The following is a 23,381-nucleotide window of genomic DNA, read 5'->3' as shown; positions in this document are numbered from 1 at the left end:
GCACAATAACGTTGTGTGTTTCAGCTATTGTCTGTTTGTCTGTACTGACCAGCATGGTCGTCATCACTAAATATTACAGGGGGCAGAGATAAATGGAAATGTAATGCATTCACTTAAAAATAGAAGCCAGTTATCTCAGATGTCTGAGATCATTTTCTCATTACTTTAGAAAAACGTGGCAAGCATGTGCATTACACTTCCATAGAAATGTGTAAAGGTTTAGAATGCATTTCCTGCCATTTCAGTTGTGCTAATGATGCATCCCCATTCAATTAAATGAAAAGTAAATATATATTGTACTGTCTGATTGCCAGCACTGCAATCTGGAATGTAACCTTTGTATAGTACTAAGAACAGGAAACATCTGTGTTGCATTCACATGCTCAGGAATTGAAAAAGATCGTGTTGACAGGCTAATTTAACAAAAGGCATAGAAACAAAAATTAGTTATGATGGTGTGTCAAGCTAACAAAAAAATTGTGCAATAAATATGCATGCAGATTTAAGAGTTTTCTTACTCATGATTTACACAAAACCTGAGTTATCAGCCATGTTGAAACTCAGGTTGCATCTGATTTCATCCAACATTGCTATTCATTTAAAATTTCCAATTATATAAATTTAGCATTTATGATATATCTTATCAGTCACACATGAATGTCTGCCTGTTGATCACACTCTTACTTTAGAGACTTTGAAAGGCAAACTGAAATGGGTCAGAGGCATTCTAATATATGACTCAGCTTAATCCCTGTCTGGGAAACCGCCCCTTTTTGTCTCATTGAACATTTGGCTAACCCAAGCCTACCTACCAACCACTTGTCACTTCCTTCTCTTGCCACAAGAGTGTACTGTCCACCCATATTTGATCCGCTGTCACAATTATTAAGTATAATAAAATCAATTATTGAATGGCGTTTCACAAGTTAGAAAAATAAAACTCTACTTTTAGAAGGAATAAAATTGCACTGTAGAAGAAGCATGAAAACACCTGTGGTTCAAAGCCCACTCTAACCTGAAGCCCCCTTCTCTCTAACACACACATGCACACACCAATACTGCTTAAAGGTAATAGCAGTGTAATATGGCTTAGGGGATGTGGTTGTTAACAAATTAAGTCATAATGTACTTGTTTGACACCGTGGTGAGAAGTAAGTTACACTTAGTGGCTGACTTCACTGCCATACACTGCAACACGAGCCTGTGTGTGTGTGTGTGTGTGTGTGTGTGTGTGTGTGCGGACACCAAATGACGTGCTGTCTTGCAACCAGTTCCCAGAGTTCCTCCTCCATGACTACAATATCACTGTTGCTATGTGAAAACCTCATAACTCGGAGTTTGTTTTCCTTAGTTCTGAAGAGGTGACATTTTGCATACAAGGTTTTCCCCCGACAGTGACAATTTGTGTGTGTGTGTGTGAGTATGTGTGTGTATGTGTGCTCCAACAGTAGTAGGATCCCGTGTCTTTGGCAGGCCTACAGCTGGTCCTGACTCCCTGTCTCTGGCCTCAGACCGCAGCGCTGACATTCACCAAGCTTTGAATATTCTCAGTGTGAATTGTTTACTGCCTCAGATTACCGCCTATTTACAGCCCCCTTCATCTGCAGTTGTCAAGATGTGATCTAGTTAATTACACAGATCATATTGCTTTTATACTGAGTTAACTGGAGTTAACTGTGTACAGTGGACCTACTGAACCATCTGTATGACTGTGCCAAACTGACTGTTTGCATTGGCTTTGTGATTTCTAATAATCTGTAATAATGCAGACGTCAGAGATGATTTAAATATCTCCCCCGTTATTTAGGCTTTTTTTTTTTTTTTTTTCAAATCTGTCAGGATGTTTCCAGAGTGTCTCATAGCCATTCAGCTCTCTCCACCTTGGCCATCACCCGGTGCTTTTGCAGTGCCATAGGCACTGCCCTCACCACGCAGCTCCATTAGTCTGCTCAGCTAAAGCTTGGGCTTATTCAGCGTCTTGATCTTATGGACACAGACATCATGCAGATGGTATGGACTGGACAGGCAGGCCTCCTCCGTGTCCTTGCAACACTGTCAGGGATCAGCTTGTTGATGAGTTTGTTGACTCAAACCTCATGGGCCATGAGCTCCATCAGCATCTTGTGGATCTGGTTGACCAACTAGCCACAGGAGATCTTTCCGACCTGGTTAGTGTGGGGTTTTGTGAAACTCACCCAGGACAGGTGCAGCAGATAATCACTGGTCTTCCTCATGTCCAAATGGGCCTAAATCATGGTCCCATGTTGTCATGGGTCGGGGCCATGTCATGGAAGCTGGTAAGGCAGTTCATGCCCTGAACATCTTCAGTAATCAGCTTGAACCTACGGCAGGCCAGCTCGACATGGTTTTGTTCTGTCCTCTACATGTCTTCAGTCCCACCGGGAGCGTTTCAGAAGTGGAGCGTTTTGCCTGCCCAATTTTGTTGGCTTGATTAGATATGTTTGATTTCCTGTATTCTGGGCCGAACCTAGGATTTTGGCAGCCTTAAACAAGATTTGTCTCTGTTTGCTTTTGTTTGTAAATGTCCAGATTTAGGCCTGTTTGCTGCTGGCTCTCTTGGCCTTATTGTAATCTGTATGGTTTGTTAGCCAAGTGCTACAAGGCTGGTTTTGCTTGTTTCATTTGTATGCATATCACTGCATAACTTAATAGGTAGCGCATGTGTTGGTGACTACTCTATAAAAGCAATAATACCATTGAGGACATCCTTTACTGCCAACAGTACTGTATTGCAGTGGCTCCCAAAGTGGGTGCCACAGCATCCTGATGTCCTGTGACAGCTGTCCAGGGGTGCTGCAGAATCTGCTTGTCTCACATATAATTTTTCCTCTCAATAAAGTTTGCCTCATATAAACTTTATTTTATTACATATACAATGACGTTCTTAAGCAAATAAAACAGAGATATTACACAGATTTAAAAATATTAAACTGAATGTAACATTAGCCCTACTGAATGCATTGCAAAGTTTTTTTGGGGTGCCTTGGTTAAAAAAATATTGGGAACCAATGCGCTTTTGCAAAAGATTGTTGGTGGGATAGAGGCACTTTGCCAAAAATATTCAAATCTGCACAAAATATCCTGCAGTGAGGCAGTGCTGCAGAGCATTTTTTCAGCTGAAATCTGCTATCCGCCTTGCAATAGTTTTGATTTTGCAACAAGCGCCTGCCAGAATTAGAGCAGAGATTTAGGCAGTGACCCCTTTTTTCAACTCAATCCATGTGGGGGGAAAAGTGATCCGTGTTGCAGCCTGTCCTGCAGGCACAGGCTGCATCTCTCCATAAGAAATAATGCTGTTTTGGCAAAAAGCGCCCTGAAGTCTGAACGTCACCTGAAACAGCATCTCTCAGCTGCTGCTCTCCTATCTACAGCATCTCCATCCTAGGACCAGCACAGAACCTCACCAACAGAAAATAATAATAATAGGCAATAAAAGAAAGAAAGTATCTACTAACCCCAACTTGATCCATATTTTTGCCTGATTGTTTACATTAAAGGGGCATGAAACTACTGTGAAAATCTAGATTGTGCTGCCACCTAGTGGTTGAAAATTTCACCTTGTTGCTGTGTGTAGTTGTGCCTCATGGCATTCACTCGTCCCTGTCAGGGGTGGAAAGCTCATGCTGTCCAACAAAATAGTATATTAAAAGACCCTTTTCACAGTTCCAGGTTCTATGCAATGGAAAATGTCATAGATGAGCAGTGGTGGCTTTTTTGAATGAGAATAGTGATACATAAAGAATGTTTTCTTTCTCACTGTGATATTTACCACGTAATTCAACAGAAGACAATATTGTTCTTTGGGTAAAGTATAAGTTTAAAGTATAAGTATAATTACCTCTACAACTATGAGGGTAACATTAATATATTATTGTCTAAGATAGGAGCATATTTTTCATTATGTCCTCTGCCATATATCCCACAGCATGTTTTACTATAGACCAAGTCGTTATCATAGCTAGGTTCTGCAAATTGGTGGGAAAGCAATAGCATTAAGGATATTGTGTAATTCTTTCAATTGTAATTAGGGTTAGACAGACTCTGTAAAGTAAATAGTAAAATACAGAACATGGCATTTGGCTGAAGATACAATAAAAATATGTTATAATATAGTAGGTGAACATTACTACATTATTTCCACCCACATAACCTTGCAGACATTAGATAGAGAGACCGTTTACCTTTGAGGTCATGTAGATAATCCTTAAAAAACAGTTTGTAGCTCGTGTCAAGTCTTCATTTTTTTGACTGAAGGGCAAAGAACAATTTGGAAAAATGCAATAAATATCATAGAGAGAAAGATAGTATTATAAATATGTCACCATTGTCATTCAAAAATAATTGCTAGCTGAGGCTACATGTGTGTGATCATAACAGTAATTATGCTGCATCATATGTAGGATTCACCTCTCCAATCGATCTGTAAACACATTATGTGCTTGTCTTTGCTGTTTCTGGTTCCAGTATTTCTCTTTGAAGCATTTTGTGACAACTCCGTCTTATAAAAATGCTTTATAAATACATTTGATCTGATGTGATTTGACTGGACTCGCTACAGGCCAACTTCAAATCAGGAACAATTCAACCTTGACCTCTGAGTTTATGGTTAGAAACTCAGATGTCATCATGGATCATGGACGAATTTGGTGCATGCGTGATTGATCGTAAAGCTACTGGCAGGACTAAACAATGTTCAGTGCATATTTATAGAGTGGTATATCTATATATCTACACTCTCAGAAAATAAAGCACATAATTGTACCTTTAGGGGTGCCACAGCTTGACACTGGGGCAGTACCCTCTAAGGTGCAGCTTCTCTCCCCTTATCCTTATCGCACAACCTGTGCTTATTAGCACCTTATAGCACTGTTCCTATATTATAACTACAATATTGACTGGATAATTGTATGACATATTTTTCATATTCACAAATCTACAAAACTGATTGCATTTCAAGGCAACTCAAACATAGTCCACAAGTTAAAATCTACCTTCAATTAAAAATGTACCTAATTTATTGATTTATTTACATAAAAATTTACTCATTCATTCATTTATTCATTTATTGTATTGGACCTAACAAACACTCTCTCCTGATGTTGTAGCTCAATGTTTAGAGGATACGGTACAGACATACCGCCTGGGAACATACTGTAAATTTACCTTTTTGGCTCTGAAGAAGGTATACATAATGACCTTGATGTCCAATAATTTGTGTAGACTGTACCTTGGGGGACAGAAATGAGCTCCTACTGTTCTGACAGTGTATCTAACTATGTATCTATAAATACCTAAATAGATAGCTAGATAGATAGAAAGATAGATACAAGTATACATACACATGTGTGTGTGTTTTAATTTGTGACATCTTTTCTCTGCCTTGTTTTACTCTTATTGTCATGTCTTTATTCATATTCTTTATTCAATTTCCATAGAAATTTGATACAGATCACTGAAATGCAAACTAGTAGGATGCCATCCAACTAATGTGAATGCACTGACACGCTGAGAGAGGCAAACATGTTTACATTTAACTGGTGGTCAGAGGGTGAGAGTTAAGAGTTTGATCACATAAGAGAGGGAGATTTGGAAATAAAAGCGCAGAAATGGACAAAGACAAAAACAAGAGCAGAACAGGTGACCCAGACAGAGCAGAGGAAAGTCAGGATTAACAGCCTGATACATTTTAGGTGACATATTTTTAGAGGAATGCAGAGGTGATGCAGAATTTAGAAGTGACTTAGCTATTTTCTTCATATAGACCCATACCTGTGCCCTCTGTTGCTCTGTAAAGCACTTTGTCACAAACCTGTTTATCAAAACAGACACAGAACTTAATCCGCCTTGCCAGTCAAGCTTTCCATTACAGACAATAAAGTTTAGAACCTGAGAGTGTTTGACCTCCTTCAGAGTGTGAGAGGTTATGGCTTTAAATTCATCATGTCATGTCATCATGTACTTTTTTAAGTTTGGCACGTGAACGTGAAACATGCAGTTGATCATAAAGCTATTAGAAGCACCTTTGCGTATGCTGAATCTATTTATAGAGTGATATGTACAGTGTTTATAGTATGTCTTGCCCTGTCCTTTTGCACAGTACATGAGTTCCTGTTGTCCTTGTGTTAAGTGTGCATGTGCCATGTTACCGTATACCCAATGACACGCTGGCAAATTACCCTTCATTTACTGCACTTGGTGATTAAAGATGACCTGACTCTGATAAATTTGATATTTTATAGCTTTAAATTGAAATGACACGGTATCCAGAGACCTGTTACGTGGAGGATTAGGGGTTTTACTTGCTCAAACATTTCTGTGAGGTGGCGCTGCTCTGGAAACAAACAGTCTCATTGGATGAGTTAAAGATTAGTGGGCGGAGCCAAAGACTCTTGAGTCAACAGAGGCCCAGTGGAAAAGACAAGAGGTAAGAGAGGACCTAGCTGATATTATCACACCCTTGCTAAGAAAAAGAAAGTCTCCTCATATCAATTATTTAGCTATTTAGCTACCTTGCATCATCATGAAGGTCACGCAGGAGTGAATGAAAAGTTGTTGCAAATTTCCCAGTTAGCTAACTTTCACTCCAATAAATAAATAAATATATATAAATAAATTAGTAAATGCATAAATAAATAAATATGATGTAGACTTGTAGCTTTGATTATATATTTGTCAGACTCTGAAAAGACTGAAAGTTGAAACACATTGGTCTGGTTAGTTGCCTTGCTCAAGTAATAAATGATGTTCCATTTAGAGATGAAATGCCTTCATTTTTTCCCCCATGGCTGTCTGCATCACCCAAAGACTTAAATCAAGCAAGACTTCCAGATTTTGTCTTTAATGTAATATAAACCTGTCAGGGTGTCTGCAGGCCTGCATGGTGTTTGCAACATCTTAAAGTCAGTTTTACACATATTAGGCCTGAAAAGACATTAAATACTGTAGTCCTATCTGAATTTATGGGATCTTAATTCCAAAATGCTCAGAACACGTAGAACAGTTCATAGAATCATCTAGTTAATAATAGCAATTACATCTGCACTAAACCAGATATATAGCACTTACCTGGCATGCTTATGTGGATAAGAAGAAGATGATTTGTTCAAAAAAGTCTTAAAAAGGCACCAAAGGAAACAGGTCATCAAGCAGCATGCAGTACTTCTAGCACAGCAGCATCACACTGGCAAGTTTCATCCACTGATAAATAATGATGCATGTTACCATATAACAACTTATTTGAATGATTTATGTTTGTGCTGCGAACACCAACAATGCCTCTGTTTTCTTACTTAATTGCAGATCATCTTTGCACTTTTTCAGCTGCACCCTGCTTCACACTCATGCAATTGCTTGATAAATTTTGACCTGACCTCATGCTACTTGCTGAGGTTAACTGACCCTGTTCATGGTTGGAAATGTAGATGTCGTCTTACAGCTCCAAGAAAAGTTTATTTCATGAAGATGATACACATGCCTGATCATAGATCGGGTTGGTCATGAAACTACTAGACTTCAAGGAGTGTTGGAGTCTAAGTAGTGAGAATGTGCACGTGTAGACTGCATGTAGAGACTCCTTAAGTGATGAGAACATAGGCACCAAAATCATCTCTATACCCCCAGCAGATCTTTCTCTCACTGCTTCATGCTATCATTTTAGCACAGAGATGATTAGGCAAGTGATTTTCAGTGATATGTGGCTATGTCTGGCAGTTTTGTGCGGGAGACTGGTCAAACATACATGAAATATGAGAGAGGAGGTTGCGCAATGATAGATTGTGTAAAGCCTAATATCACTCCACAGCAGATGCATACATGGTTGCTGACCTTAAATAGTTTTAAAAATAAACCCGGCTGTATCAGCTATACTGAGCTCCTGATAATTAAATTTCCATTTATACATTTACAAGTCATGTAATATAAACTGCTTGAACTGTGTCTCCAAAAAATTAATTTGTCATACAACTAAACTGCAGGCTCATGAGGAGAATGTATTTTAGCAGTGATTGTGTTTGTTTGTAACGTATCACAAGAGCAACTGTAATGCCTCAGTGTGACGTCCGCAAAAGGAAGCTGGTGAGTTGGTGGTGGATGGGTCAAGCAACTGGCTTTCAACCAGGTGACCAGAGTTCCAGTCCAGCGTGAAGCAATCGTGGTGTTCATTTGTTGTGCATGTTACATTACTATAACCAAGTGGTTTCTATGCATAGAGCTAACCTTTCTCTAACCTTAACCAAGTACTTTAGGTGGCTAAAGTAACAAAACACCCTAAAATGCCACCCAAAATGCGTTGATTAAACACATACTTGTGATACGTCAGAAACAAATGTAAACAGTGACAAAATACATTTCCCCTGCAACAGTTTATTTTTATGAGAATGTATTTTTAGGAGAGAGGGTTGGCCACTAACAACCTTTTATTACTAATCAATACTAAAAGGGCAATGTTATCCCTCAACATGTTGTATGCTGAAGTAGTAGGATGGAGTTCCAGACCAAATGACCAACAAGTGACACTTTTTCCTTCATATTTGTTGACAAATGACCATTATACACAGAGGATCCAGACCAGAATAAATGCACTGCGAAAAAATAGGTTACAGACAAACTAAACAACCAATCAGTTCAAAGAAGCGTTGCAGTCTCAGTCTAATCATGCCTTGCGCACACACACCTGTACCATTGCCATGTATGCTCGCTTCAACCCCACCACCAATCCCCTCAAAAAAAAAAAAAATAAATAAAAATTTGCTATGGTAATTTAACTTAGCTTACTACAGCTGCAGGGCACCAGTTTGCATCGGCATCATGGGCAGCGCTGCGGTGGTGCTTGCTGGTACTATAGCACCAACAGAGATTACAGTAGCACCACCAAGAAAATAATTGAATTACCACATTTAAATTCTAGCTTAGTTATTAACTCTACTCTGCTGGTGTACGGTCAGATCCACTCTACACTTCTTTTGTTGTCAGTTCGGGGTGAGTCGCTTAAGGTGATAACATCACTCACTCTCGCTCACGCGGTCTCGCTGTAATGTAATGTTAATCTGCGCTCACGCTTCCTGCAAATCCTAAAATATTACACTCAAGTCAAGCAAGTGTGCGTTTGTGCAGTGAAATGGTAAAATGTGTACGGTTAATGAAAACTTGATACCATGGACAGCGCTTTGACTGAAGTGGGTGTGTGTATAACCTGTTGTAGGTATAGCGCTGTCAGTGGTGCTGAAACGCAGTGGAGGAGATGGTTAGAGACAGAACATGTCACTCGGTTACTGCTGTTAAGCCTGCTGGTTTTGCTTATGGACTTCCAAAGGGTGATTCTTGGTTTTTGTTTTAATTATAGTTTTGTTTATTGCATACAATTTGTCCTACAACTCCTACAAAGCCTCACATCTGCTGTTTTCCTTATTTGACTTTAATGTAGGCTGTCTTTTGGCTTTGTCAGTGTAACATCAATAGTAGTAGACATTGTTTTTAAGTTGAAAAGCACACATTTAATGCTGATTGCTGGATTGGTGTGTGACTGATGTGCACTCTGGCTCGGAAGTTCTGTTATTGTTTATGCTCTTGTGTAGCCCGGGTTGTCTCCCATGTTGCTGACGCAATTCACTTGTATATTAAACAAAAAAAAACGCTGTTGTTTTGTGAATCAATAGAGGCATTGATAAAAACATATCTGAAACCTATTTTTGAATCCTGCGAGTCTAGCTTTTGTGCAACTAAAGGCCACCATACGGTACATCCATCAGCCCCATCACTGAATGATTCAGCCCCACTACAGCACCAGCAAGAAAAAATCTCTGGCGCCTCCACTGATCGGCATTAGAGCCACACGTCCAAATGTGCATGTGGGTGGGAGCGACATGGATGAGACACTTCAAATTTTTAATAAAAAAAGTCCATCCACTCTACAACGTTACCTAGATTTAAGGTGATGGGACAATCTCCAAAAAATGAGCTGTCTTTCTTTTGCAGAGGGGACAGTATTACTCATTCATCTCCCACCAAGATTTCCTCAGCTAGTCCAGGCATTCAAACCAGCAGCTTTCTGGTCACAAGTGTTGATGTCAAAGGTTGATTTAGCTGTGAATGTTCTCAGTCACTGTGAGTCACAGCTACAGTAACTGGAGGAAGCTGGCTGTGCAGCGGGTGCCGGGAATGTCGATGCACGACTCCGAGGTTGAGATCTTGTAAAGTGATATGGCAACAAACGATAGTGTGGGAGACAGATCTGCAACCTGATAATCGGGCAGCAATATGTCAAGGCAAACAGCTCAATGTGCAGAGAGCGTTGTGAAAAATGTACGCACAGGTGGGCGCCCCGGTGGCTCACCTGGCAGAGCATGTACCACTTATCAAGACTGCGTCCTTACAGCGGCTCGGGTTCGATTCCAGCCTGAGACACACGCACCTACACAAGGTCATGCACAAAGACTCACAGGTGCACGCACAAAGTCACAGTGCAGTACGCAGTTCAAGGTGCACAACAGAGAATACACATACACACACAAATGCACACAAGCTAATACACAGGATATTAAATGTCTACATGCCGGGTCAAATTCTCTACTCGCACCAGTCTAAGATTATTGCCTTGAGGCCTGACATGAAACAAAAGATCCAAGAAATCAGCCCCATTTACTCTCACTGTAATACAGCAAACCAGCAAAAATCACAATGAATCAAATGGGCCACAACCCATGCTGTTGGGCCATTTTTATGTGAGGGATAGTCAATTGGTCCAAAGGCCCATTATTCCATAACCCCAGTGGTCCAAACAATGTCCCTTTTGGCAAAGTCCTTTGGTCAGATAGGTTTAGGCAGAAGTTTCCTCAGGTGAAGGTTAGGGTAAGCAGTACAGGATGCGTTTCTCAGCAGGGAAACAAAAGTGGGCATATCACCAGCAGTCGCTGAGCTCCAACAGCTCCACAGTGTGTATTTCCACACAAGTGGGTCTTCAGAGCATTGGCCATTTGTTTTTGGGATAATGGGCCATTGGACTAATGGACTTTCAGTCCAATGGGATTTTTTGGACTACTGGGGTTTTTGTAATAATGGGCCAGCGGACCAATGGCATGGCACCTTTACATGTATTGTTGCCATGGTACCTTAGCCATTTAAAGTCAGCATACTCTTTCCTTCTCCGTTAAAGCTGGGCTAAACTATGACAATAAGCAGTATTTGAGGAGTTATAATAAGTGAAAGTCTGACTGATGATGCTGACAAGTTAGGTTTGCTAGTTTGTAGAGCTTCATCAGAGGAGCTAAGAGGAGAAGCTCAGTCCTGCTAATTTTATGCTTACTTCATGTAACACAGCAGGACACACACATTCAAATGTTTGCAATTGTTTTACTAATTTTTCTTGGAAGCTGTAACACACAATGTATCTGCACTGTTCTCAAGCAGATGTGACACTTTACGCCCTACTGACTTGCTGCCATAAACAAGTGTAATTGCCATTTTATTCAGTACCATCTAAATGACCATGGCAAATAGAGCAATGTCCGTTCTACTCCACTCAAGTTCTGATGATCTCCATCAGGTTGATGGACTGTTTTGATCCATGTTGGATTGAAACAGTCTGAATCAAGGCGTATGAATGGGTACGTCGTAGCTTGGAGGCTCTACAACTTCTCCATGATTGCTTGACAGTCCAGCACCTACTTTTGATGTGTGTAATTTATATATGTATAAAGTTACATGGGTGTTGAAGTAACAGCATATTTCACATATGTACTACATGCTGTCACACACCTGCTGCCATAAAACACAGCCACACCCACACACACACTCACAGCATCCTGTAGGGTTCTCATGTAGCACATAGAGGCTATATGTCCTCTGTTGCCTGCCCTCTTCTCACTTTCACACTTTCACACACTCCCTTTCTCCTTTTTCACGGTTGCCATTCTCTGTCTTTAAGACCATACTCACTTGTAACACAAGAACACACACACACACACACACACAGTTATGCCTATATGTCACCAGGCGTAGCGTCAAAGCTTTATGTCATCTTTCTATTCCAGAAATACACCTGTGCCTTGTGACAAACACACACACACACACACACACACACACATGTTACTCAACATGCCAGTGGCTGGGAGAACAAGGTGTTAATGTAACTCTCAATAGATAGATAGATAGAAACTTTTAAAAGCATTAATGGCTCTACCTCTCTAATACCTTTATCTGTCTCTGACAGCGGCTATTATCCTCACAGTTTCTCAGGGTTTTTTTTTTGTTTTGTTTTGTTTTGAAAAGATGATGATTATTTATTTATTTATTTATTTATATACTGTAAGTAGAATATTCCCACTGAGATAAAGAATTTCTTCCTGAGTGAACATATTGTACATTAGACACATAGAAGGGTAACAAGGTATAATATAGGGCACTAAAGAAAAAGCAAGGTAAACTAATGTAGATTGCCAAAATACAGTGCAGTCAAAACTGCACAGAGGACAACAAAGTAAAAATTTCCACATAAGCGCTCCAAAAGGCAGCAGTCCAATATCAAATCAGCAGGCTCACAGGCCAAACCCATTTAAATTTTGCAAGGACAGCTCCTTATTGAGTCTGCTGCTGCAAGGTCCTTTATTCAGAGTTTCAACTCACCAAGAGAGAACAGCTCTTTCAGCTTTAAATCATTTTGCAGTGAGTCCTTGTGAAACAGTAAACAGCATATTTCTACTTTTTTTTTGTCACAGCACAAATAGGGAGCATACTCATAATGGCAGTGAGAGTTATTGAGAAGTGTATTGGATGTGACATTTACTTCATCTCTTTATGGGGGGCTTGCATGTCATGTTAATCACCCCTGGGCAGCCATATTGGAAGTCCTCAGCTCTTGGGCAACAGTGGGAGAGCAGCTGGCTGTGGCACAACTTTGGCCTATAGATCTGCAAATGTGAACACCCACTTTTTCTTTCTTTCTGCAGCCAGATTCTGGAAGTAATTCATTTCTCCTATAGACCTTTTCAAAAACAAAACAAAACAAAACAAAACAAAACAAAACCAAAAAAATGTATTTCATGAATGTGACTACTTGAATGGCACCAGTCCCCTACAAGATAGATCATGACTTAAATTGATACTGAACAACAAAATGTGCCATTTTGCCCTGATGAAGGCTACATGCCGAAACGTGCAGGCATTTTAATTGTTCTATTATGAACTAGCCAATTAAAGGCTTTTTAATGTCAATACCAGAATAGCTGTCTTAGTCCATCTGTGTGTTTTTTCATTGTATATATTGTATTTTAAGAGCTAAAAAAATAAGCTATTCAACCCTTAACCCTCAACCCTCACCCCTGCTGATACTCTCCTCAGCTAACCCTAACCCAAAAAACACAGAATATCTGACAATGAAATCATGCGAGCAATGACAAATGAAAAACTTCACTGTCAGACACACTCAACATTGTTTTTATCACCATGGTAACAGCTCTCTGATTGTTGGAACTTGTTTCAAGAGTTGTGGGTAATGTAGTACCTCTGCAGTAGCATTGGGAATGAAGTCAGTCTCATAAAAATGAATTTAAAATTAGAGTAAATAATGGCTTCTGGAGGAGCGCTACCTTATAACAACATTATAACTGGCGGTGTACCTTGAATAACTAATATTTTATGGCCAGTTATCACATTTGCTATGTCAAATATGAATGGGAAGTTGACTTTCAGAACCCTAGATGCCTACTTTATTGAAATAGTTGTTAATGTCTGTGCTGTTTTGATTGGGAACTGATCATTTCCCTGCTGATAGAGCTGATGAATTTCATGTTTAGATAATGTCAGCTCACTAACCACAGTATCTGGTCAACTAACGTAGCCATCACCCTCTTGTTAACACATTTCATTTGCACATTACCATGCCTGTCTGGAGTTAGAGTTACTGTTAGTAACTAGTATTTAACTAGTAATCACAGTCACTGGCATTCTATCTATTAGTATCACAAGCAGTCACATGTTAACATTGACTCCACCCCATTTTTTTTCCACCCATAAGGCCCACCCTACTCTGCCTCTGATTGGCTCAACTCGTTGCCTTTATTGGTTATGTTGGTTAAGGTTGGGTGTTAGGAATGATACACTTGCTATTTCACACCTACTCCATCTCCATTTTAGTAGTATGGTCGGTTTGCAATGAGAGCTTTCAAGAGAAAAGGCACTGGCCCATGTCCATGACTTATCTGCGACCGCCCTGATGAACAACATGCCTCGACACGTTAACGGTTCTGAGTTAATGTGAAACCATGTGGCAGCCTGTGGTGCCTGGTTCAGGGTGGCAGGAACTGTCAGACTTGGTCCAGCCTTATGGAATCATCTCATCCCCTTAGTCTTTACATGTTGCAACAAACTGGGATCCTTTATCCTGCCAGATATGCTACATGTATTGTCGGTAGTGATTATGGGGTTGTTTGGTGGATAGGGCATGTGATGAAGGTTCTCTGTGGATCAGAGAACCTGTGGTTCCCAGTGCTATTGCAACAGTCGGTGACAGTAGGTTTATTAGGAATTTATCATTGAGGAAATGAATTAGAAGGAGCAGTTCTCCCTCATTCTAACAGTGCTATATGGGATCCACTTTTACATTCACTGCCTTGTATGTCTGAGTCGGGGTAAGGGTTTGGTCAGGTTATGTCAGGAATCTGTTATTTAATTCTGACATGGCTAAGGTTAGGGTTTACATTGGTCTGGGCCTAATTTAGGAATTATTTAAGGTCTGAGTTTAGTTAAACTTAGTTAAGGTTAGGGTCAGGTCTACTATGTTATTCAGTTTTCTCTCCAAATGGTTAAGGTTAGGGTTTTGGTTGGTTTGGGCCAAGAATTATAGATGGTTATTGAATTATTGATGGAGCTATTTAGGGTTAGTGAATGGTTAGTGTTCTGGTTAACCAATCAGAGGCAGAGGATGGACGGGTCTTTGCAGAATGCAGGAGGGGGAAAAAATAACACTGTTTTGCCAGCTGACTTTTAGCTAGCTCCCAGTTTGCTGATGTTAAATGAGCTAACTCTTGTCAAGCTGCAACTCAGGGTGTTTTGGAGTAGAAACTAAAGACAAGGCTTACATTAGGAAACAAACATACCTGATAAGAATATTCTTATACATTATAAGTGAAACAATCTAAGCCTATGTTCTACCTTTCCCTCTTTGTAACTTGGATATTAGCAATTACACATGTAGGCCTCCAGCCAATTCTCCCCGGGACCGTCATGGTGGAGCTGGACGAGGATATATAGAGAACTTATGAGACAACTGTAAAGCCACCATTCCAAAAAAAAAAAAAAAAAAAAAAAACAATGAAAAGAAAAAAAATGAACAATAAGATAAGATTTTATTATTAGAAGATAACTTTATTGATCCTCACCTGGGGAAATTCACAGCATGAGGAATGGAGAAGAAGACTGATAAATGATAATATATATATATATATATATATATATGTGTGTGTGTGTGTGTGTGTGTGTGTGTGCATAAAAACATACATACATAAATTATATACACTATATATCACACCACTACTGTGTGAACACAGTAGTGGTGCCAGGCTTATCTTTGTGAGGGCCAGGCTGCAGCTGCTAACAGATAAATGTGTCTCCAGTGGCACACAATCATCCCCGAGCCATTTAGTAAGGTGGCACACCATGTGTCTGTCAGCATGGACTGGTCAGGGACACATTACGTTTAAAGCCATATTGAACTTGAAGCCTATTGAACTGGTAGTGGCTGGGCATTGTATAAGACTACATGGTGGTGAAATAACCTTATTAGCTGCTCTGTGCTCACTGGGCTGCTCATCCACAATACTGTAACACTTTTAGCACATAAGATAGTTTTTTTTTTTTTTTTAGGAAATTAAACAACTCTTGTCCGATTGGAACTGGAAAGCAGATCCAGTATGGCATCTGCAGGAAACATGTAAGACCTGATAGTACTTTCACAAATAATTTTAATTACATGTAAAAAAAAAAAAAAAAAAAAAATGTATGCAGGGACTTATTATCTTTGCATTGGTATAATGTGCTTTATTTGTGTTTGTTTATGTGCTAATAGTGCTATTTTGCGGAGCTGTACCTTTATGGAAGTGAATGGAGAGATAGAAATCCAGTGTTGTGGATCAGCAGCCCAGTGGAGCACAAAGCAACTGATGAGGATGTTTCACCACCATGTGGACTCATAGCACCAGTCAGGGATCTATAAAACCCAACACTCTACCACAGTTCAATTTTGCTGTAATATAATTACCATAATAGCTGTAATCTGAATACAGAGAATCACTGATTCATTTAAATGAGTCTTCAGACCACAGTTTGGGGAGTTTTACCTCTTGCACTTTAGTTCTACCAGACTATGTGGGATAGGACATCTGTCCACCCATTAAAGAACAGTAACCCTAACCCAGTGCAATAACACCAAAAACATGCAGTAAGGTAATTATTCTACATTTAACTGTGCAAATGTAATCTGATGAAAGAAACTTGTTTAATCTAATCCACTGAAGGGCACACGCAGTGCAGCCATGAGATCACAGTTTGAGCTGTAACAGATTATGTTTAATGGGATTACTGTAGTTTGATGGCAGAAATGTGATCATTTTACTCCAATACAATTATACAGAAAGAATGTAGTAGGCTGCAGTGATCCAATTACAGTTTAAGAACTTATAAATACTGTAAACATAAAATTAATGTAATGTTATAATGAATGGCATCAATTTACAAGGACCTGGTAACCGTAATCCATTACATGTCAGCAATACCTCCCTGACATTATATGTCTGGCTATTTGTCTGTCTGCCTGTATGAGGCGACCGCACAGCGGGAAGGAGAGGGGATTGTCTTACAGCCGAGTCACCGCCACGATGTCTGAAGCGAGCCGTCAGCAACACACCCAGACACCATTTATCCTCCTGACTGATAGGTGTGTGTGTGTGGGTGTGAGTGTGTTCGGACCAGGAATACAACTTGATCAATTTGACTTTATGTTCTATATATACATGTGTTGCGTGTGCTGATGAGCAGGTGCAGAGCCACTGTGTGTCTTGCTCGTGCCCAGGACAAGATGATCTGTACAGGCCCCCCCAGCACATTATTTAGAGGGCCCTTTCGGCCCTCTAAATAATAAATAATTGGATTTCTTTTTAAGTCACTATAAGGCATAGTTCACTCATTTTGAAAAACTGTATACAATTTTATATATTTTATGTATATCTCTGTTATTATTTTATTTCCTTTCGTAGCTGTTATGAGGGACAGTGGTGGTGCTATCTTGATATTTTTAAGAATGGGAGCTGGGGGGAAGTCCACCTCAGGGGCAGGAGGCTAACAGATTTCACAACAGTAAACAACATTTTCATCTGGATGTTTTCGTGCATTGTATTTGTCACTTGTTTTCAGGGCCTCCAGGACTGTGCAAGGTTGATCACAGTTAATGGTGTACTCAAATGGATCATTGCTGTATTGAAATTTGAAATGACAGCAATGTCAATCCTGTAATAAATCAGAGTCAGACGATGACAGTGGGATGCAGACGCTCCTGTGACAATCATTCAACTTGTTTAATGCAAGAGTGCATTGCACTGTTTATGGACCTTTTTTTTTGTTTTGTTTTGTGTTGTGTTTAATGTTGTGTGGAGACGTGGGAACTTGCTGTGACATAACTGGAGATGCACTGTGGGCATTCTGATTTTGGTTTGTGGGTGCAGGTTCAGCGCTTGTCTTCCATCCTCCGCAGGCCACACCAACGCAGACCACAGCTCTGCAAGGATGCAGCCCCTGAACTGGGACACAGTCGGTGTCTAGCAGCACTAATAAAACTACCTGAAGGGGTTTATGAATTAATCATCGCATCTGAAAGAATGAATGGAAAAGCAATCAAGGGCTCAAGTGAACTGGAAAACAGACTCTAAATGAAAAAGAAACTCAACAAGGAGGAAAATGGGAGAGGAACAAGTGCATGTGGAGATGACAAGTTGGTACATTAAAATTTAAGACTACCCCGCATATGGAAGATTCAAACTGATTGGACAAAAACAACATTATCATCAGCAGCATGTTTTGACACAGAATTCTATCTGGGTGTGATTGATTGATTGGATACTAAATCACTGTTATTGACAAATTAAAAAACAAATAGTAAAAATAAACAAACAAACAAACAAACAAATAAAATACACTCTGGTTTCCTCATAAAACACTTAACCTGGAATATGATAAAGCCATAATTCCTTGGCCATCAGATATATGGAACTAGCCCCAGTACACAGTACATACATACATAAATATTAAGTACATTACCAATTAAAATGAAAGTACCCAAATGGCCCACCTGAAGGCTGTGGTTGCACTCAGCAGCTTCCAGAAGTGAAATGTTATTGGTAAAAATAGCTGATGTGCTACGTCAAACTCACCTGCATGAGTAACAGTTCAAATAACCGCTGTTATGACTGTCATCAAGTCAAAATCCAAATAGGCAATTTCTTTTTTCATTTAAAAAAATCCTCTCTCTCTCCACACACACACACACACACACACACATGTAACTGACAGTAAAAGATGATAAGATGATGATCGTCATGACTTGTGTCCTTTTCCCATGACGACTGTGGTGACCATTTTTGGAATGTGCTAATGAGTGGCTGTTGACCGGTCACCATTGGCTGATGACATCATGGACGGGTGACTCAGCACATGACGCAGCACTCAGCGGCCGTTTTTGGAGTCTGACACGTCTGGGTGATGATCCGTCAGGCTGACAAATGAGTGACTTTGTCCCCTGCTTCTGAAGGGTTATGCAGAGCAGCTTGGGTCTTGGAAAGGGACGGGGATCTGTTGGACAGGTAGGCGGATGGAGTGAGCAATGACCCTGTCAGAAGTCAAAAGAAGCACAGTGTCCTTCATCTTTAAGAGTGAACGGGTGGTGCCACAGAGAAGCTCTGACTCAATAAGTTAACTTCTGATCACTACAAGGCCAAATCATAGGACCAATGGGGTTTCTTGAAAATAAAGCCAGCCTAAAAGGACCAAACCAGTGATGATTTCAGTGTTTGGCCTATTTACTACAATTTACAATTTTACAATATAATCAAAATCCCAAAGTTGAATTTTTAGTTGAAACACTCGCCTTATAATGTTTGGCTTTGGTGGCTAAGAAAATCGTCCACATTAAAAAACTAAAGAACTGCTTATTTGTCTTTGTAAAACAAATGTTTCCCCTGGGAGTATTTTCTGATGAAAAGGCCATTTTTCACAATTTCAAATCATCAAAACACAACACTGTTGCTTTTAGGGAAACTAATGTGGACGATTCAGATTCATTGTTTATTGCTCTCTACAGAGGACAGTTTGCTTTACAGTCTGTACACAAAATAACATTTAAAACAGGGTATAAACATATAAGAACATCACATCAACACAGTCTGTTAAAATGTGCTATTTCAGGCAGTAATAGATGAGGGCGCTGAACTCTTGACGAAGTGTATTTTTTGTAGAGAGGTAATCTAGGTCTGCGGCGAGAGGGGAGGAAGGCAAAGCATGGGTTGAGGGGGTGGCAGGGTTCGTGTGCTCAGTTGCTCTGCGAGTGGTGGCAGTGCTGACGAGGGCTGGCAGGTTGTGTGGGTGAGGATGATGGGGGACATGGTGGCACCCACTCTGGGTGCCTGGGATCTGTCACTGAAGAAACCGTGGATCCAACAGACGAGGAGAGGTGGAACATGGAGATGGTGGAGTTTGGCGATCATCAGATGCGGCTGGGAGGTGTTAAAGGTGGAGAGCGTGATGGAGGCATGTCACAACATCCTCACACCCTTTTTTTTGGCCTTGTAAGCAAACTGGTAGCGAACCACCTGTGGGTGAACAACTGGGAGGATGGGATTCAGGTCCAGTTTCTCTTAAGCATTTTGCAGTGATTGAGGTGAGCGCTGCCAGTCTATAGTGATTCAGGTCAGAAGGGCAGGGTTTCTTGGGGACAGGAACGATGGTAGAGGTTCTCCAGAGGGTGGTGAAAGTTGCAGTCTGGAGTGACACACTAAAAATGGAATGGAGAACAAGAGAGAGCACTGAGGCAGAGCTCTTGAGCAGCCTTCCTGTGATCCCATCTGGGCCAGGGGTGTTGCCATCTTTACACCTCACACGCTAATGGTAGTCATCCTGTTCTGTGAGAGGGACAGAGTGTGACTGCTCGGGGGTGGGCAGGCAACCTCTCGCAGGGTGATGGAATATTGGTGTGAAGAAAGTTTAAAATCTGTGAAAGTTCATTTTTATCAAGCCATCAAACCAATTTTTGGATAAAAGGTATAAAAATGATATTGGAGTTCTAAAATACAACTGCTGGCTTTGGGAAAATACTAACGAAAATGCGAAGTATATACATTTTGCAGATATTACTCTAGATATTACTATAAGGGTTCCTTCATCTGAGCTCATAGAAATATGGCACTTCTTAACCACTATCTGGTAATTTTCATTAATGCACAGTAAAAAATATAATTTAAAGAGCTGACTTTCTGGAAAAGTCCCATTGACTGCTGTTTATTTGGAACAGTTTCAATGCTCTGTGCTGCCCTGTGGAGGCGGCCTCACATCTCCCTACATATCGTCCACTGTCTCTGCCTACACTGTGGCCTATCCTTTCTAGCATAAAAAAAAATGAATGTCTTGCGAAGGAAATGTAGTTTGCAGACATAGTTCTTTACTGACTCACACAAAAAAATCATAGCATCAAAATAATAAAAACAAGGAGGGACTTAACTTCTTATACATTGTATAAATGTATTTAAAAAAAAAAAAAAAGGCAATGTCAGCGTGATGGGGATAAACAAGTTCCTGATTCTTTTACTGAGGAGTTGAGGTAAATGAGTGTATCTAGTGAGGTGTTAGGCCTCCACTTCCCTATAAAGCCATGAGTTAGTCACCACATGACTAACTAAACTGAAGCAGTAATATCTTTCTGATTGATGTAAGTGTCAAGAGGCATGACTTTTGTTTAGGATTCCTATCAGCTACATCAGCTACAATGATATTACTTAATCACATAATGTCCACCCCTTCACAAAAAATCCTTTAAAAGATACAGTATCATTTAAAGTCAAGCTCTAGTCATGACCTTTGACCTTTAGACGAGACATTTTTAAGGACAGTGGCTGTGCCTTTGCAGAGCGGTGCAGATCAACGTGTGACCAGTATCACAGATGGAAGGGAGGTGACGCAACAAGGAGCAATCTGCTGCCACTGTAAATATTACAACAGGTCTCTCTCTCTCTCTCTCACACACACACACACACACACACACACACACACAGTCACACATATAGTGTAAGTGCGGAAGCTCATGCAGACACTGTCGTCAGATGAAGTCACAGAGTCGCACACAGGTATGCAAACCATAAATGCAAACACACTGTCATAGACACACATCTGACCACACACACACACACACACACACACAGTCTTGCTCTCCTGTTGTGTCACTTATATAAATAACTTACATTTTCAGCCTATAAATAACACCCACGTCATCTGACCAGCATGACCTAGTTGGTCACCCTCTTTCATCTTTCACCAGATTCCACTTCAAAATGAAATCTGATTGATAGGTTACATTTGTATAGTCCTACTAAGAATTACAAATCGATAACTTTTTCAAATGCAGGGACACAGTGCAAAGATGCATCATCACAATTTAACTTTTGATCACACCAGTGGTGTCTGAAATATCACCTGACAGATTCTGTGCATTAGCACTGATAATATGCCTAATATACTCACGAGTAATCCATCTTTAATTAAGTACAACTGTTAGTATTGAAAATCTAATCTGCATATTAGGTTTGTATTACCTCAGCTGTTTGCATTCTTCTGTTGATATTCTATTTTTCTCAGCTGTATTCTGAACAATCCAGTTTCCCCATGGGGATTGTTCATCTTATTGGGCAATAAAGGCGCATTGTAAAAACTCAACTTAGAGGGATACTCATTTTGAAAATGTTGATATTTCACCTCCCCCCCAGCTGTTCTGTAGGACAGTAGTGGTGCTCTCTTCCTCTCATTGTTACTGAGTGCTGGATACTGGCTGGATGCTCCAAATGCTAACTGTTAGCCTCCTGCCATTCAAGTGCACTTCCCCCTAGATAACATTTAAAAAAAAAAAAAAAAAAGGAAGAAACTTTGCTTTTATTTTTTTCCAAAGTCACTTGAAAAATTGTATAGATGCAGGTAGCTTTCCTGTCTAACGCTGTGACTAACATTGTGTTCACATCATACAGGAAGGCATGTGGATTCCCATCGCTATGATCAAACTGTCCCGAACAGGAAACTAAAGTTAAAGTTAAGGTAACATTCACATTCCTCAAGTCTATAGCAAGTGGCAATGCAACACTATTAGACCGCTTATTTAACAAAAAAAAAAAAAAAAAAAAAAATTACGACAGACTTGGTTTGTAGTTAAAGAAAATCATGCATGTGCTAAAAAATTGTATTATGTTGGGATTTATTTACATTTACTAGCAGGGTGCAACTGATGCAAGGATGCCTTTTGTGACTCACCAACTCATTGGATATTTCAGCTATATACGTTTTCAGGAAAGTATGAAATTTCCAGTTGTAATGACCAAATGCATGTTGACATGAACAATATTTCCAAGCCAGAACATATGGTACATATTGTAATAGCATTTGAAATGAATGCAAGATAACCTCATTCAAACAAATTAGCAACTATGTATATGTCGCTATGCCACTACTGTAAGTCACATCCATAACTTATAAAACCCCTGACATGAATATTTTACGGTAGGTTTATAAACCAAACATTTGGAAAAATAAATGAATGAATGATTTGCACCAGGCAGTGCACATGAGCTAAAACAGGCAAAAGCACTAGGAGGGGACTGAACTGATAAAAACACTTGTCAGCATGACAAAACTGAGTATCTTAATATATTTATCTTAATATATTTAGCCGTGCTCATACATGTGATACAGAGGTGTCATACATGCATACATGCACAACATGACTGTGATGACTGCCACTAGCACCAGCAGAATCAGTGTCAGCTCTCACTCCAACCCAGTGACCGCGCGCCCTCCTGCTGGCTGTGGGACGTCCCCTGCCATCTGCTGTTTAACTTGGACCAACCTTTGATACGCTGATATCCGCGTTGAGTGCTAATTCTCAGAGGGATGATATCAGGGTGAGGTAGCATCATGAAGCTGGAATGGTGACACCTCTGTTGATATCAGAGGATGTCCAGTGAAGAAAAGTCAGATGTATTTATAAAAGGGGCTGAGGCGAAATGGGTTAACAACAGGGGATGTAAACACAGACTAGATGCCGTCGTGTTGCTGCTCTGTAAAAAGCA

The sequence above is a fragment of the Myripristis murdjan genome, chromosome 15, assembly GCF_902150065.1.
Source record: "Myripristis murdjan chromosome 15, fMyrMur1.1, whole genome shotgun sequence".
Taxonomy (NCBI): Eukaryota; Metazoa; Chordata; class Actinopteri; order Holocentriformes; family Holocentridae; genus Myripristis; species Myripristis murdjan.
This window is presented reverse-complemented; position numbering follows the sequence as displayed.